The sequence below is a fragment of the Hemiscyllium ocellatum genome, chromosome 8 (assembly GCF_020745735.1).
Source record: "Hemiscyllium ocellatum isolate sHemOce1 chromosome 8, sHemOce1.pat.X.cur, whole genome shotgun sequence".
In the NCBI taxonomy this organism is placed as follows: Eukaryota; Metazoa; Chordata; class Chondrichthyes; order Orectolobiformes; family Hemiscylliidae; genus Hemiscyllium; species Hemiscyllium ocellatum.
This window is the reverse complement of record NC_083408.1, coordinates 76,090,989-76,104,502: the sequence shown is the minus strand read 5'-3', so window position 1 is coordinate 76,104,502 and position 13,514 is coordinate 76,090,989. Positions and strand designations below refer to the sequence as shown.

Genomic DNA, 13,514 nt, shown 5'->3' with positions numbered 1-13,514 from the left:
CAGAAGTTCAAGAAGGCAACTCACCACCATCTCCTCAAAGCCAATTAGGTATTGGCCTAGCCAGTGACACCTTTATCCCATGTATATAACATGGTCAAAACCTACAAAGGTACAGATGTAGAGCTGCAAGCTGTGATTAATCTGTTAGTTATATTTCAGTTAGCACAGACACACAGTCCAAAGAGTCTCCATTTGTGACTCAAATGAGAGGAGCAACACATTAATCCAGAACTGCTTGCATCCCTCCAAGTTGGCTACATTTTAGTAGCAGCATAGACAACTAGCTACTTTCTAGGAAATGGCACATAACAGTATGGTGCCTGTTAGACAGAGAAAAATCGTACTTGGCAAAATTTCAAGGAGTGCGGTCAAAGACCATGTTTTTACAGATGTAGTTATAGAGTCATACAGTATGGAAACAGGCCCTTCAGACCAACTCATCCACAGCGACTACACATCCCAATCTGATCTAGTTCCATCTGCCAGCATTTGGCCCATATCCCTCTAAACCCTTCCTATTCATATACCCATCCAAATAACTTTGAAATGTTGTAATTGTATCTGCATCCACCACTTCCTCTTGCAGTTTGTTCCATAGACACACCAACCAGTGTGTGAAAAAGTTACCCCTCAGGTGCTTTTTAAATCTTTCCACTCACCTTAAATGTACGCCTTTTAGTTTTGGTCTCCCATACCCGACCAAAAAGGTCTTGACTTTTCACCCTATCCATGTCCCTCATGACTTTATAAACCTCTAGAAGGTCACCCCTCAGGCTCTGAAATTTGACAGAAAGAATCCCCAGCCTATGCACTCGCTCCCTGTAAATCAAACCCTCCAATCCCAGCAATACCTTGTAAATCTTTTCTGCACCCTCAAGTTTAACAACGCCCTTCCTGTAGAAGGGTGACCAGAACTGTACACAGTACACCAAAAGTGACCTCACCAATATCCTCTACAGCTGTAACATGACCATCCCAATCTTTATACTCAATGCTCTGACCAATGAAGGCAAGCATCCCAAATGCAGCCTTCACCACCTTATCTAGCTGCGACTCCACTTCCAGGAACCATACACCTATACCCCAGGTCTCTATGTTTTAACATTTCTCAGGGCCCTAGTATTAACTGCATAAATTCTGCCCTGGTTTGCCTTAACAATATGCAACACCTCAAATTTCTGAAATCATTCAAGGTTAGGACAGAGTATATAGGGAGAAAATGTTTCCACTTGTGAAAGGTCAAGATCAAGGAGGCACAGCTTTAATGTAACTCATAAAAGAAACAAAGGTTATTTACAGAAAAAAACATTTTCATACAATGAGTTGTTCAAATCTTGAATGCACTGCTTGAGTGTGTAATGAAGACAGGTACAAAGCAATCAGAGGGGAATTAGATCGTGTGCTCTGAAAAGGAGCAGTGTGTGTTCAGGGTTAAAAAAAGGATAGGGGAATGACACCAAGAAAGATGCTCATTTCGAAAGCTGGCACAGACACAATGGGCCAAATGACCGCCTTTGCAACAATCTTGTGATTCCAATAAGATAGGGAAGTGAATGTCATTAGACAGCAATTACACGTAGGTATTTGGCCAATTTGTCCCCTTTTCACTCACTCAAAGGACAACAAGGCTTATCAGCGATCTCATTTGAGCTGAGATTACCTAAATCAGCATCAACCAAAGCTGTAATTGTCTTGATATGTATAGCATTGATATTCAGAGAAATATTCCTATGAAATATGGGGAAGCCAAAACACATTCAGTTCATATGGTAATACACTGTGCGATAGTTCATAATACAGTTATCCAATGGGAAGAGTAATATTTAAAACTAGTAGTTATGGCAAAGTCAAGAATACAAAACTGAACCACTGTAGTCACCACAAAAATCATTTAAAGAGAACCAAGCTTATTATTTTGACTTATGAACTTTTTTCTAATTTGAATGGGATTGCTATCCAATTTGATAAAGACTACAAAAATCCTTCCTAGTTTTACAATTAAAAATTAACTTCTACAGTTTTAGTTTAAGAAGCATTAAATTAGTGTGTCACAATCTTGTCTCTGGAAGCAGACCTTCAAAGAAAAACAATTTTTCTGACAAGTATAAAATTAAAGTACAGGATTTGGAACATAAACCTTTTGCTTTCACAAGATTTTAATTTAACACTGACAGACTACGACAACTTCTTTTAGAAAAGTGAGTGGGAATCAAAAGACAAATAACAGACTACGTGAAACATGTAACATGTAACATAACTGAAGATTATTCAATACCAAAAGGATCATCGGGGGAACAAAATTGTGGCCTACTTTTGCTTTTTCATCTCTAAAACTCAGTATCATCCTGCAATGAATATCTCCACTGATTTTAACTCTCTTATCTACTGTCACAAATGAATCTATTGCAATTAAACAAGAATGTAATTTAGTATCACATACGAACTAATGCAAATCCAGATGATGCCCTTTGTAAGGTCACTGTCACACTGCATTCAGAATAGCACTAAAAGGAATTTGTAAGACTTTACATCATGAAACCATAACAACCAATGGAAGGCTATTATAAACATTTGTGAACAAACTGGTTTCAAGGAGTTAATTTTGTGCAAAAGGTTTCAGTTTTATAGTACTTTAAAAACCAATCATCTGGGAAGCTTCATGCAACAGTCACATGCATAAACAAGACTTAAGCATAACAAACATTAAAAATCCTCAAAACAGGAAGCCAGCTTTAGTTATGGATGCATTATTAAAGTACTGCAGTATTCAAAATTATAGCAAATTACAGAAATTTGAAAAGCAGAATTGTGTAAAGATGTACTGCCCAAGAGTCTGCTTTCATAATTTGATAAATGCAAGGATGAACCAGAAACAAGACCAACATCCACATTAGACACCACCCAGGAGCCGGTCAGCTTGTGTCTCAAGAATTTCATCTATGCATAATGGAACATAAAAAGAAAATGGACAATTGTAGAACTCATTATTTTAAATTTTAAACTCAAATATATGCTTCCTAAAACAAGATTAGGCTGTTGTAACTCATTATTTTGTGAATTAATACATACAGCATTGATATGCAACTCTACAATTACGTTTATTTACATTGACATTTGGTGATACAATAACATTTACTTTATCCATAACAAACTTGTTACGGCTATTATGACAAGTTATTGAATGCAACCAGGTAATTTCCAAATGTCATTTCTAGGCAAACAGAAAAGAGTGCTGCATGGAAGTCAAAAGATTATGCAACAGATTATGTTCTTGAAGTACCAGTTCCATAGACTCACAATGTAGTTTGTCAGGAACAGAAGTTGCCAGGTAGATCACACTATGACCTGGAGACTTTATAGAGGTAGAAGAAATTAAAACAGGATCCACTATGATGTCTAAATCTGAAACTTTCCAAATTCCTGGAGATTTTTTCAAACTGCTATCTGATTCTGTCCAACAAGTCAAAGCAAAGTGAGTCATTGACGGACCCAGGAAAACAAAAGTCAAGTACGAGGATACAAGAGAATATATTGAATATAATATAAAAGAGAAAGGTTAAATGATGTCTGAAAAACTAAAATTATAAACACAAATTATAGTGCTATAAATATATGAACTGAATAATTACTAGTAAAAGCTTAAGTATAACAATGCTAACAAAAACTCTCTCCTATTTCAGTACTCAGTTCCAGCATCAAAAAATCCATAGATTTTATACATCATCTAGAAAAAAGCTTCTGACTTTCTCCCCAAATAAAGTGCCTGTGCTCAAACCTGTGTATTACATTCCATTTTCTAAATTAGTTCCTCCTCAGTCCCTTGAGTAAAATTGCCAACATTGTGCCAAATTGTCAGCAATTTTGTATTGTTTCCTCAAGGATTGTAAAACTGATTTTGTACAAAATGCATACAACAGAAGGTAACATTAGTTTGGATTGGATTTCACTCCAAGTCTCAGAAGTGAAAGATCATGTATCAATCTGTTCTCAAACTACACGGAAAAATTTCAGAAGGATGCTGTTCAGCTCATTGAGTGCCATTAAAAAATCCCATTTAATTATATATTCCAGTTGACAATTGCATAATCGTGTTTTTTTTTTCCCAAGTTTAAGAAAGAGTTCTGTGAATTCCAGACCAAAATTTGTTTAAAAATTAGTCAACTTTCCTCTAATCTTTGTACCAGTTACTTTAAATCTTTCGCAGTTTATCTACATCGAATAAATCTCTCGTCAGTTCTCACTGTACAAAGAAAACTGCAGCCTATCCAATCCTTTCTCAATGGCCAAAATTTTCCATTCCTGGCAGCATTCACTTAACTCTCCCCTGTAGCCTCTCCATTGTGATCACATCCTTCCTGCAATGAAGTGAACAGAACTGTACAAAGTGTTCTAGCTGTGGTCTAAATACTGCTCTCTGCAGAGCTCATGTAGTCTCTATATCCTGCTCTTACTTCCTTTTATTGTTTGATGCATAGGGTGTATCTTGTTATGGGTTCTTAACCATCATATCCACCTGTTCTACAAGGATACAAAGACATATTTCAAAGTTCCTCTGATGCACATTTTCAAAATCCTACACCTCTTTTTATTCCTTTGCCTCAAAACCCTCCTCAAATGGATGTTCTCACTTTTCTTTGAATTGAATTTCATTTCCCAGTCTTTACCCACCTGACCAATCTATTGTTATCTTCCTGTAGTCTACAGCTTTCTTTTTCACCATCAAGTGTCAATTTTCATATCATCTTCAACTTCTTAATGATGCTCTTGCATTAAAGTCTAAATCAATACTCTTCAGTATGAATACAAAAGAATCCAGTATAAAATACAGTTTAGTAATCAAAAACAACCAACACATGAATTTACAGGTATACTTTCCCGAATCTGGCAATCTCAAACTATGCCAGATTTTGGAACCTGCTGATTGGTAGGGAAAAAGATTTGGGATGTGTGACTTCAGATCAGAATGCCTTCATCCAGTAAACAGGGGATACGGGACAACCAACTGATGTGAATACAAAGCAGCTTAGGTCAATAGCCAAGTCACGCTGATATTAATTTCATTTCTCACTCGTCATTTATTCTAATAATTCTCTCATATCTCCTCTAAATCCCTACATCAGTGCAACCTGTTTAAAATGAGAAAGAAAAAGCTTATTTTTTACAATACTGGATTTCTGGATTTAGGATCCCTACATTAAAGACAAAGATCAGTTAGCCCATCGAGTCTGCACCAACACTCATAAGAGCATCCCACCCCACTATTCTAGTGTTGTAACCCAGCACTTACCACGGCTAATCCACCTAACTCTGGACACTACAAACAATTTAACATAGCCAATCCACCTAACCTGCAAATCTTTGCAAATGTGGGAGAAAATCCATGCAGACATGAGACAACAAGCTAACTCCACAAAGACATCAACCCAAAGCTTTAACTGAACTGGGGTCCGTGGTACTGTTGGCAGCCACGCTAACCACTGAGCACCATGCCACCCACAATTTAAAGGAGTAGAATCTGTAAATGATTAGGACTAATGAGTCTTGAGAAGATTTGCAGCTCAGGTTGAGGTTCTGGATGCAAGTTTGCTTGCTGAGCTGGAAGGTTCATGTTTGGATGTTTCGTCACCATACTAGGTAACATCATCAGTGAGCCTCCAGTGAAGCACTGGTGTTATGTCCCGCTTTCTATTTGTATATTTAGGTTACCCTGGTTGATGTCATTTCCTGTTCTTTTCCTAAGTAGGTGGGGACTAACTGAGTTCAGAGTGCGTGGTTTCTAAAACTGTCAATTTAGAGTAATAAGATGCCACAAGATAAATCCAAGTAAGATTTTCACCATGAAAGTTACACTTGAGCAAAAGGCTCGAGGTTCTATACTACAAAGTGAGATTGAAATAGATACATTGATGTTTTTACGTTTCTAAAATTCATTCATGGCATCATAGGGTCACTGGCAAAGTCAGAATTTATTCCACTATCTTATTAGCCCTGAGTCAGTAAAAGAGTAGTATATATTTGAATTATTAAAGTCCACTTATTGTAGGTACACACATAATGCTGTTAGTTAGGGAGCTGCTGGATTACGACCCAATAACAGTGAAGGAATTATGGTATAATTCCAAGCCAGGTTGGACTTTGGCTTGAAGGGGAACCTGTAACTCAAATAGTACAAGTTTGACTACTGGCCAGGGACAGAAGGGTGTGACAACATGCAAGGAAGGTAGAGGAAATCTGAATATAGCACTAGAGGAATGTCAGCTCTTGACTACACCCAAAAGGTATAAATACTTCAGAAACAAAACCAGACGTTGCTGAAAAAGCTCAGCAGGTTTGGCAGCATCTGCGAAGAGAAATTGAAGTTAACGTTTTGGGTCCGCTGACTATTCCTCAGAACTGATGGTAACTGGAGTGTTGGTTTATATGCAGATGACAGAGTTCTGGGGACGGTTTACAGAATAAACGATATATTGGGATCGAGCCGAAAAAGGGCGAACAACAGTTGAACAGACTAAGGAGTCGATAACAATCTGGCTGGGAGGGTGATCAGCTGTTAATAGAGACAGAGTGTCTAACAATAGGTATGGTAGTGTGTAATGGCAGACTGTGAGATAACAAGGCCTGGTGTGTGTAGTAGTGGGCTAGGGCATGAGTGTGTTCAGGCCCTAAAATTACTGAACTCAATTACTGAGTCTGCAGAACTGCAGGGTCCCCGAGCAGAAAATGAGATGTTGTTCTTCCAGCTTGAGCTGAGCTTTGCTGGAGCACTGCAGCAAGCCTGAGACAGAGACGTTGGCCAGGGAAAAGTGTGGTAAAAGTGGCAGTCCACTGAAGCTCAGGATTTTTGTTTTGCAGGCAGAATGTAGATGTTTTACAGTCTCCGCAGTTCTTTCAGTTTTAAATTAGGTATGAGTACTTGCTCTCTGTATGGATAAGGAAACAGTCTGCAAAGAGGGTGGTAAAACTAATCACTGCACCATGTCAAGGAATCCATTTAAGTTAAGTCAGCGCAAAGAAAAGTGATAGTAATAGGGGATTCTATTATTAGGGATACAGGTAGCACACTTTGTGAGCAGGATCGAGAGTCCCATATAGTGCGTTGCTAAACTGGTGCCAAGGTGAGAGACAACTCAAGTCACTTGAAAGGTTACTGGAGAGGCAGGGAGAGGATCCAGTGTTGTGGTCCATGTTGGCACCAACATAGACAACAGTAGACAAAAGGTCCTCTTTGGGGAATGTCAGGAAGTAAGAACATTATTAAAATCAGGACCTCAAAAGTTGTAATTTCTGGATTATTACCTAAACCAAGTGCAAAATGACAAAAGAGATCAGAAAATTAGGAAAGTAAATACATAAGGACATAAGAAATAGGAGCAGGAGTAGGCTATCTGGCCCTTTGAGCCTGGTCCGCCATTTAATAAGATTAATGGCTGATCTTTTCATGGCCTCAGCTCCGCTTACCTGATATTTCACCATAAACCTTAATTCTTCTACTGTTCAAAAAATTATTTTGGTTATAAAAACGTTTAACAAGGAAGCCTCAAATACTTCACTGGCGTCGAATTCCACAGATTCACAACCTTCTGGGTGAAGAAGTTCCTTTAAAATTCGGTCTTCAATCTGATTGAATTTTGAGGCAATGCCCTCTTGCCTTAGTTTCACCTGTTGGTGGAAACATTCTCTCTACTACTATCTTGTCTATTTTCTTCATAACTTTATATGTTTCTATAAGATTCCACCCTCATTCTTCTAAATTCCCATGAATATAATCCCAATCTACTCAGTTTCCCTTCATAAGCCAAACACCTAGACTCCAGAATCAACCTGGTGAACGTCTTCTGCACCCTTTATAAGAATAGTAATCCTTCCTCAAGTAAGGCGAACAAAACTGCATGCAGTATTCCAGAAGTGGGCTCACCAGCACCTGATACAGCTGCAACATAACTTCCCTGTTTTTAAACTCAATTCCTTTAGCAAATGAAGAACAGAATTCCATTTGCCTTCTTAATTACCCGTTGCACCTGCAGACCAACCTTCTGTAACTCATGCACAAGGAAATCCAGGTCCATCTACATAGCAGCGTGCTGCAACTTTGTACTATTCAAATAATAGTCCTTTTTACTGTTATTCCTACCAAAACGGATGACTTCACATTTATTAACGTTATACCCCATCTGCAAGACCTTTGCCCACTCACTTTAATTATGTCCCTTTGCAAAGTTTCACAGTCCTCTGCACACTTTGCTCGACCACTCATCTTAGTGTCAATTGCAAACTTTGACACACCAAATGTGGTCCCCAACTCCAAATCACCTAGGTAAATTGTGAACAATTGCAGTCCCAACACTTATTCCTGAGGCACACTATTAGTTATTCATCCCAACTAGAAAAGCACTCATTTATCCCCACTCTTTGCTTCCTGTTGGTTAACTAATCCTCTATCCATGCTAACATATTGCCTGTAATGCCATGCATCTTTATCTTATGCAGCAGCTTTTTGTCTGGTTCCTTTTTGTATGCCTTTCAATGCCTTTTGGAAATCCAGATACACTACATCCACTGGGTCCTGTTGTCTGCCATACGCGTAATATCTTCATAGACTTCAAGTAGATAAGTTAAACAATGACCTGCCTTTCATGAATGCATGCTGTATCTGCCCAATGGGACAATTTCTATCTAGATGTCTTGCTATTCTTCCTTGATAATAGATTCAAGCATTTTGCCCACTACACAAGTTAAGCTAACAAGTTGATAATTCCTCATCTTTTGTCTACATCCTTTTTTAAAGCGGTGTCACATTTGCTGTTGTCCAATCTGCTGAAACTGCCTTAGAGTCCAGTATATTTTGGAAAATTACCACAATTGTAATTGTTATTTCTCCCATCATCTCTTTTAGTACCCTGTGATACATACTATCAGGACCTGGAGACTTATCTAGCTTTAGTTCCATTAGCTTGCCCGACATTACCTCTTTCACGATGATGGTTGTTGCCATGTCCTCACCTGCCTTCGTCTGCTTGTCGATTACTCATATGTTATCCGTGTTCTCCATTGTGAAGACTGACAAAATATTTGTTCATTGACCATTTCCTCACATTCCAAAACTAAGCCTCTGAAGGACCAATTTTACCTTAACCAGTCTTTGGCGTTTTATATATTTATACAAAGTAGGAGAGGACATTAAATTTCCACAACAATAATACGACAGGAAGTATATCGTAGACTCATACAGCATAGAAACAGACCCTTTGGCTCACTATGTCTATGTGGTAAAAACAACGACTGCAGATGCTGGAAACCAGATTCTGGATTAGTGGTGCTGGAAGAGCACAGCAGTTCAGGCAGCATCCAAGGAGCAGCAAAACTGACATTTCTGGCAAAAGCCCTTCATCAGGAATAAAGGCAGAGAGCCTTAAGCGTGGAAAGATAAGCTAGAGGAGGGTGGGGGTGGGGAGAAAGTAGCATGGAGTATAATAGGTGAGTGGGGGAGGGGATGAAGGTGATAGGTCAGGGAGGAGGGTGGAGTGGATAGGTAGAAAAGAAGATAGGTAGGTAGGACAACTCATGGGGACAGTGCTGAGCTGGAAGTTTGGAACTAGGGTGAGATGGTGGAAGGGGAAATGAGGAAACTGTTAAAGTCCACATTGATGACCTGGGGTTGAAGTGTTCCGAGGTGGAAGATGAGGCGTTCTTCCTCCAGGCGTCTGGTGGTGAGGGAGCGGTGGTGAAGGAGGCCCAGGACCTCCATGTCCTCGGCAGAGTGGTAGGGGGAGTTGAAATGTTGGGACACGGCGGTGTGGTTGATTGGTGCGGGTGTTCCGGAGATGTTCCCTAACTGCTAGGAGGCGTCCAGTCTCCCCAATGTAGAGGTAACCGCATCGGGAGCAACAGATGCAATAAATGATATTCGTGGATGTGCAGGTAAAACTTTGATGGATGTGGAAGGCTCCTTTAGGGCCTTGGATGGAGGTGAGAGAGGAGGTGTGGGTGCAGGTTTTGCAGTTCCTGCGGTGGCAGGGGAAGGTGCCAGGATGGGAGGGTGCGTTGTAGGGGGGCGTGACCTGACCAGGTAGTCACGGAGGGAACGGTCTTTGCAGAAGGCGGAAAGGGGTGGGGAGGGAAATATATCCCTGGTGAGGGGGTCTTTTTGGAGGTGGCGGAAATGTCGGCGGATGATTTGGTTAATGCGAAGGTTGGTAGGGTGGAAGGTGAGCACCAGGGGCGTTCTATCCTTGTTACGGTTGGAAGGGTGGGGTGTGAGGGCGAAGGTGCGGGATGTGGACGAGATGCGTTGGAGGGCATCTTTAACCACGTGGGAAGGGAAATTGCGGTCTCTAAAGGAAGAGGCCATCTGGTGTGTTCTGTGGTGGAAGTGGTCCTCCTGGGAGCAGATACGTGGAGATGGAGGAATTGGGGATACGGGATGGCATTTTTGCAAGAAGTAGGGTGGGAAGAGGTGTAATCCAGGTAGCTGTGGGAGTCAGTGGGTTTGTAAAAAAATGTCAGTGTCAAGTTGGTCGTCATTAATGGAGATGGAGAGGTCCAAGAAGGGGAGGGAGGTGTCAGAGATGGTCCAGGTAAATTTAAGGTCAGGGTGGAATGTGTTGGTGAAGTCGATGAATTGCTCAACCTCCTCGAGGGAGCTTGAGGTGGCGCCAATGCAGTCATCAATGTAGCGGGGGAAGAGGTGGGGAGTGGTGCCGGTGTAATTTCGGAAGATCGACTGTTCTATGTAGCCAAAGAGACAGGCATAGCTGGGGCCCATACATGTGCCCATGGCTACCCCTTTGGTCTGATTCACAATTGTCCTTTTGGGAAGGAAACTGCCATCTTTACTTAATTTGGCCTACATGTGAATCTAGACTGTCAACAATATGTCTGACTCTTAATTGCTTTCTGGGCTAACCAGCAACACCCTCATCCAGTAAATGAATAGAAAAAATAACGCAGAAAGACAAAAGGGAGGAGCTGGCCACAGCTGATTAGAAGGAGAGCCAGTGGAGCAGCAGTGGAACAGAACTGTAGACTGCAGGAGATTCTAGAGGTAATGCAGAAAGTTCAACAGAAATTCATCCCAAGGAAGAAGAAACTAAGGGGAGGATGAGGCAGCCATGGCAAACAGAGCCAGGGATAGCATAAAAGCAAAAGAAAAAGCATACGATGTGGTGCAGATTAGTGGGAAGCCAATGCAATTTGGAAGCCTTTAAAAACCAGCAGAGGACAACAAAAAAAGTAATAAGCAGGGAGACTATGAAATAAGAGGGCAAGTTAGCTAGTAATTAAAAGAAAATTGCCAAGAGTTTTTCTTAGGCATATAAAAGGTGTGAATACTGGACCACTGAAAAATTAGGCTGGAGTAGTAGTAATGGAGAGCTAAAAATGGCAGAGGAACTGAATAGATACCTGACATCAGTCTTCAAATGGAAGTTATTAGCAGTATACCAGAACTTCAGTCGGGGACGGAGGTGAATATAGTGGCGATCATAAAGGTGAAGGTGCTAGGGAAGCTGAAAGATTTGAAGATAGATAAATCACCCAGATTGGATCAACTACACCTCAGGGTTCTGAAGGCGATAGCTGAAGTGATTGTGAAGATATTGGTGGTTATTTTTCAGGAATCACTGGAGTCAAGAAGGGACTCAGGGTGCTGGAAAATGGCAAATATACAGCCCTGTTGAAGAAGGGAATGAAGCAGATGGGAAATTATAGGACGACTGGTCATTGTAAGATTTAAGAGTCCATTTATAAGGATGAGATTGTGGAGTACTTGGAAAACGTTGGTAAAATAGGGCTTGGTCAGCATGGTTTTGTTAATGGAAAGCAGCGCCTGACAAATCTGTTAGAATTCTTTGAGGAAGTAATGAGCAAGTTAGACAAAGGAGAGCAAGTGGATGCAATCTATCTGGATTTCCTGAAGGCCTTTGGTAAGGCTGCTAAATAAGATGAGTCCATAGTGTTAAGGGAAAGGTATTGGCATGGACAGAGGATTGGCTGCCTGGCAGAAGACGGAGAGTGGGAATAAAAGGGTCTTTTTCAGAATGGCAGCTGGTGACCAGTGGAGTCCTGCAGGGGTCATTTTTGAGACCACAGTTAATCACATGAACCCCGTTAACTCCCTAAAGATGCAGCTAGACCTACTGAGTTTCTCCAGCAATTACTGCTATTGTTTGTTAACATGTTGCCTGGCCTGCTGAGTATTTCAGACATTCTTGATTCTCATTCAAGAACATGGATTCAATGTTTCTTTAATAAATGGCTAAAATCAGGGATAATGCATAATACAATGCATAATATTGTAAAATTCCAACAACATAAAGTTAAATTTCTGTGCTGTATGTGTAATGCATTTGTGGCTTTCACAGCTCTAAACATAGCATAAGAAGCCCCAAATCTAAAAGTGAACTATTTGTCTGCAGATACTGCCTGTCTAATCCATCATTCTGCATTATAGATCCTATGCCTACATTTAAAATGAAAACAGATAATTTAAACTTGATCTACTACAAATTTATCTTTCTGTTGCAACATCTCAGTTCTGTGTGACTCATCTAGACAACATGCAAAAGTAATTAGTAGTTAACGCAAGAAAGGCTCCTCGCTCCAATAGAGAGGCAATTGTTTACATGCAGTTTGAGGGGCACCACTCTGTAACAATGTATGTGACACTGTTGGAAAAAGTTCTATACCTCAACCAACTGCTTCTCAAATTGCCATGAGTTTTCTGAGTATATCCAAAGTTGAGGATGCTAGATTTTTGAACTCTAAGGGGCTTGAAATATAAAAGAGGACAGGGAAGTCATAATATAAACATAGGGAGAAAAGAAAATAATCATAACTTAATTCATACATTTTGTTATTCAAAATCAAAACTCAGGGAAGAAACCAGGGAAGAGGTTACTTAAATACAGACTCACTCAGTACAAAAAGTTGTGAAACAGAATATTACACTGGGAATGGAAGGAGGGGCATATGAGTAAACATGGCTTTAATTGGCAAAGATACAGCCAAAAGTTCAGATTTTGAATCAACATTGCTTTGCCATGGAACACATACTGTGGGTTAAACCCTGGCATTTTTCTTTACTCTTGTATGGGATATGGGCATTTCTAGCAAGGTAAACATTTTACCCACCCTTTGTTGCTCTTGAACCTACTACTCTCTAGACCATTTCAGACGGCAGTTAAAAGTTAACCAGATTTTTTTTAGATTACTTAGTGTGGAAACAGGCCCTTTGGCTCAACTAGTCCACACCGACCCTCCGAATAGCAACACACCCAGATCCATTCCTCTACATTTACCCCTTCACCCAACACTACGGGCAATTTAGCATGGCCAACTCACCTAAACTGCACATTTTTAGACTGTGGGAGGAAACCCACGCAGACACAGGGAGAATGTGCAAACTCCACACAGACAGTTGCCCGAGGCAGGAATTGAACCCAGGTCTCTGACGCTGTGAGGCAGCAGTGCTAACCACTGTGCCGCCCTATGGCTATGAAGTCATACATAGACCAGGT

General features: G+C 40.5%; 1 protein-coding gene across 4 annotated transcripts in view; it reads right to left on the bottom strand.

Moving 5' to 3' along the window:
• The window catches only part of ppp1r13bb (protein phosphatase 1, regulatory subunit 13Bb), a 113,261-nt gene that overhangs the window by 13,968 nt on the left and 85,779 nt on the right, over window positions 1-13,514 (bottom strand). The gene's annotated exons all lie outside the window — the stretch shown is intronic.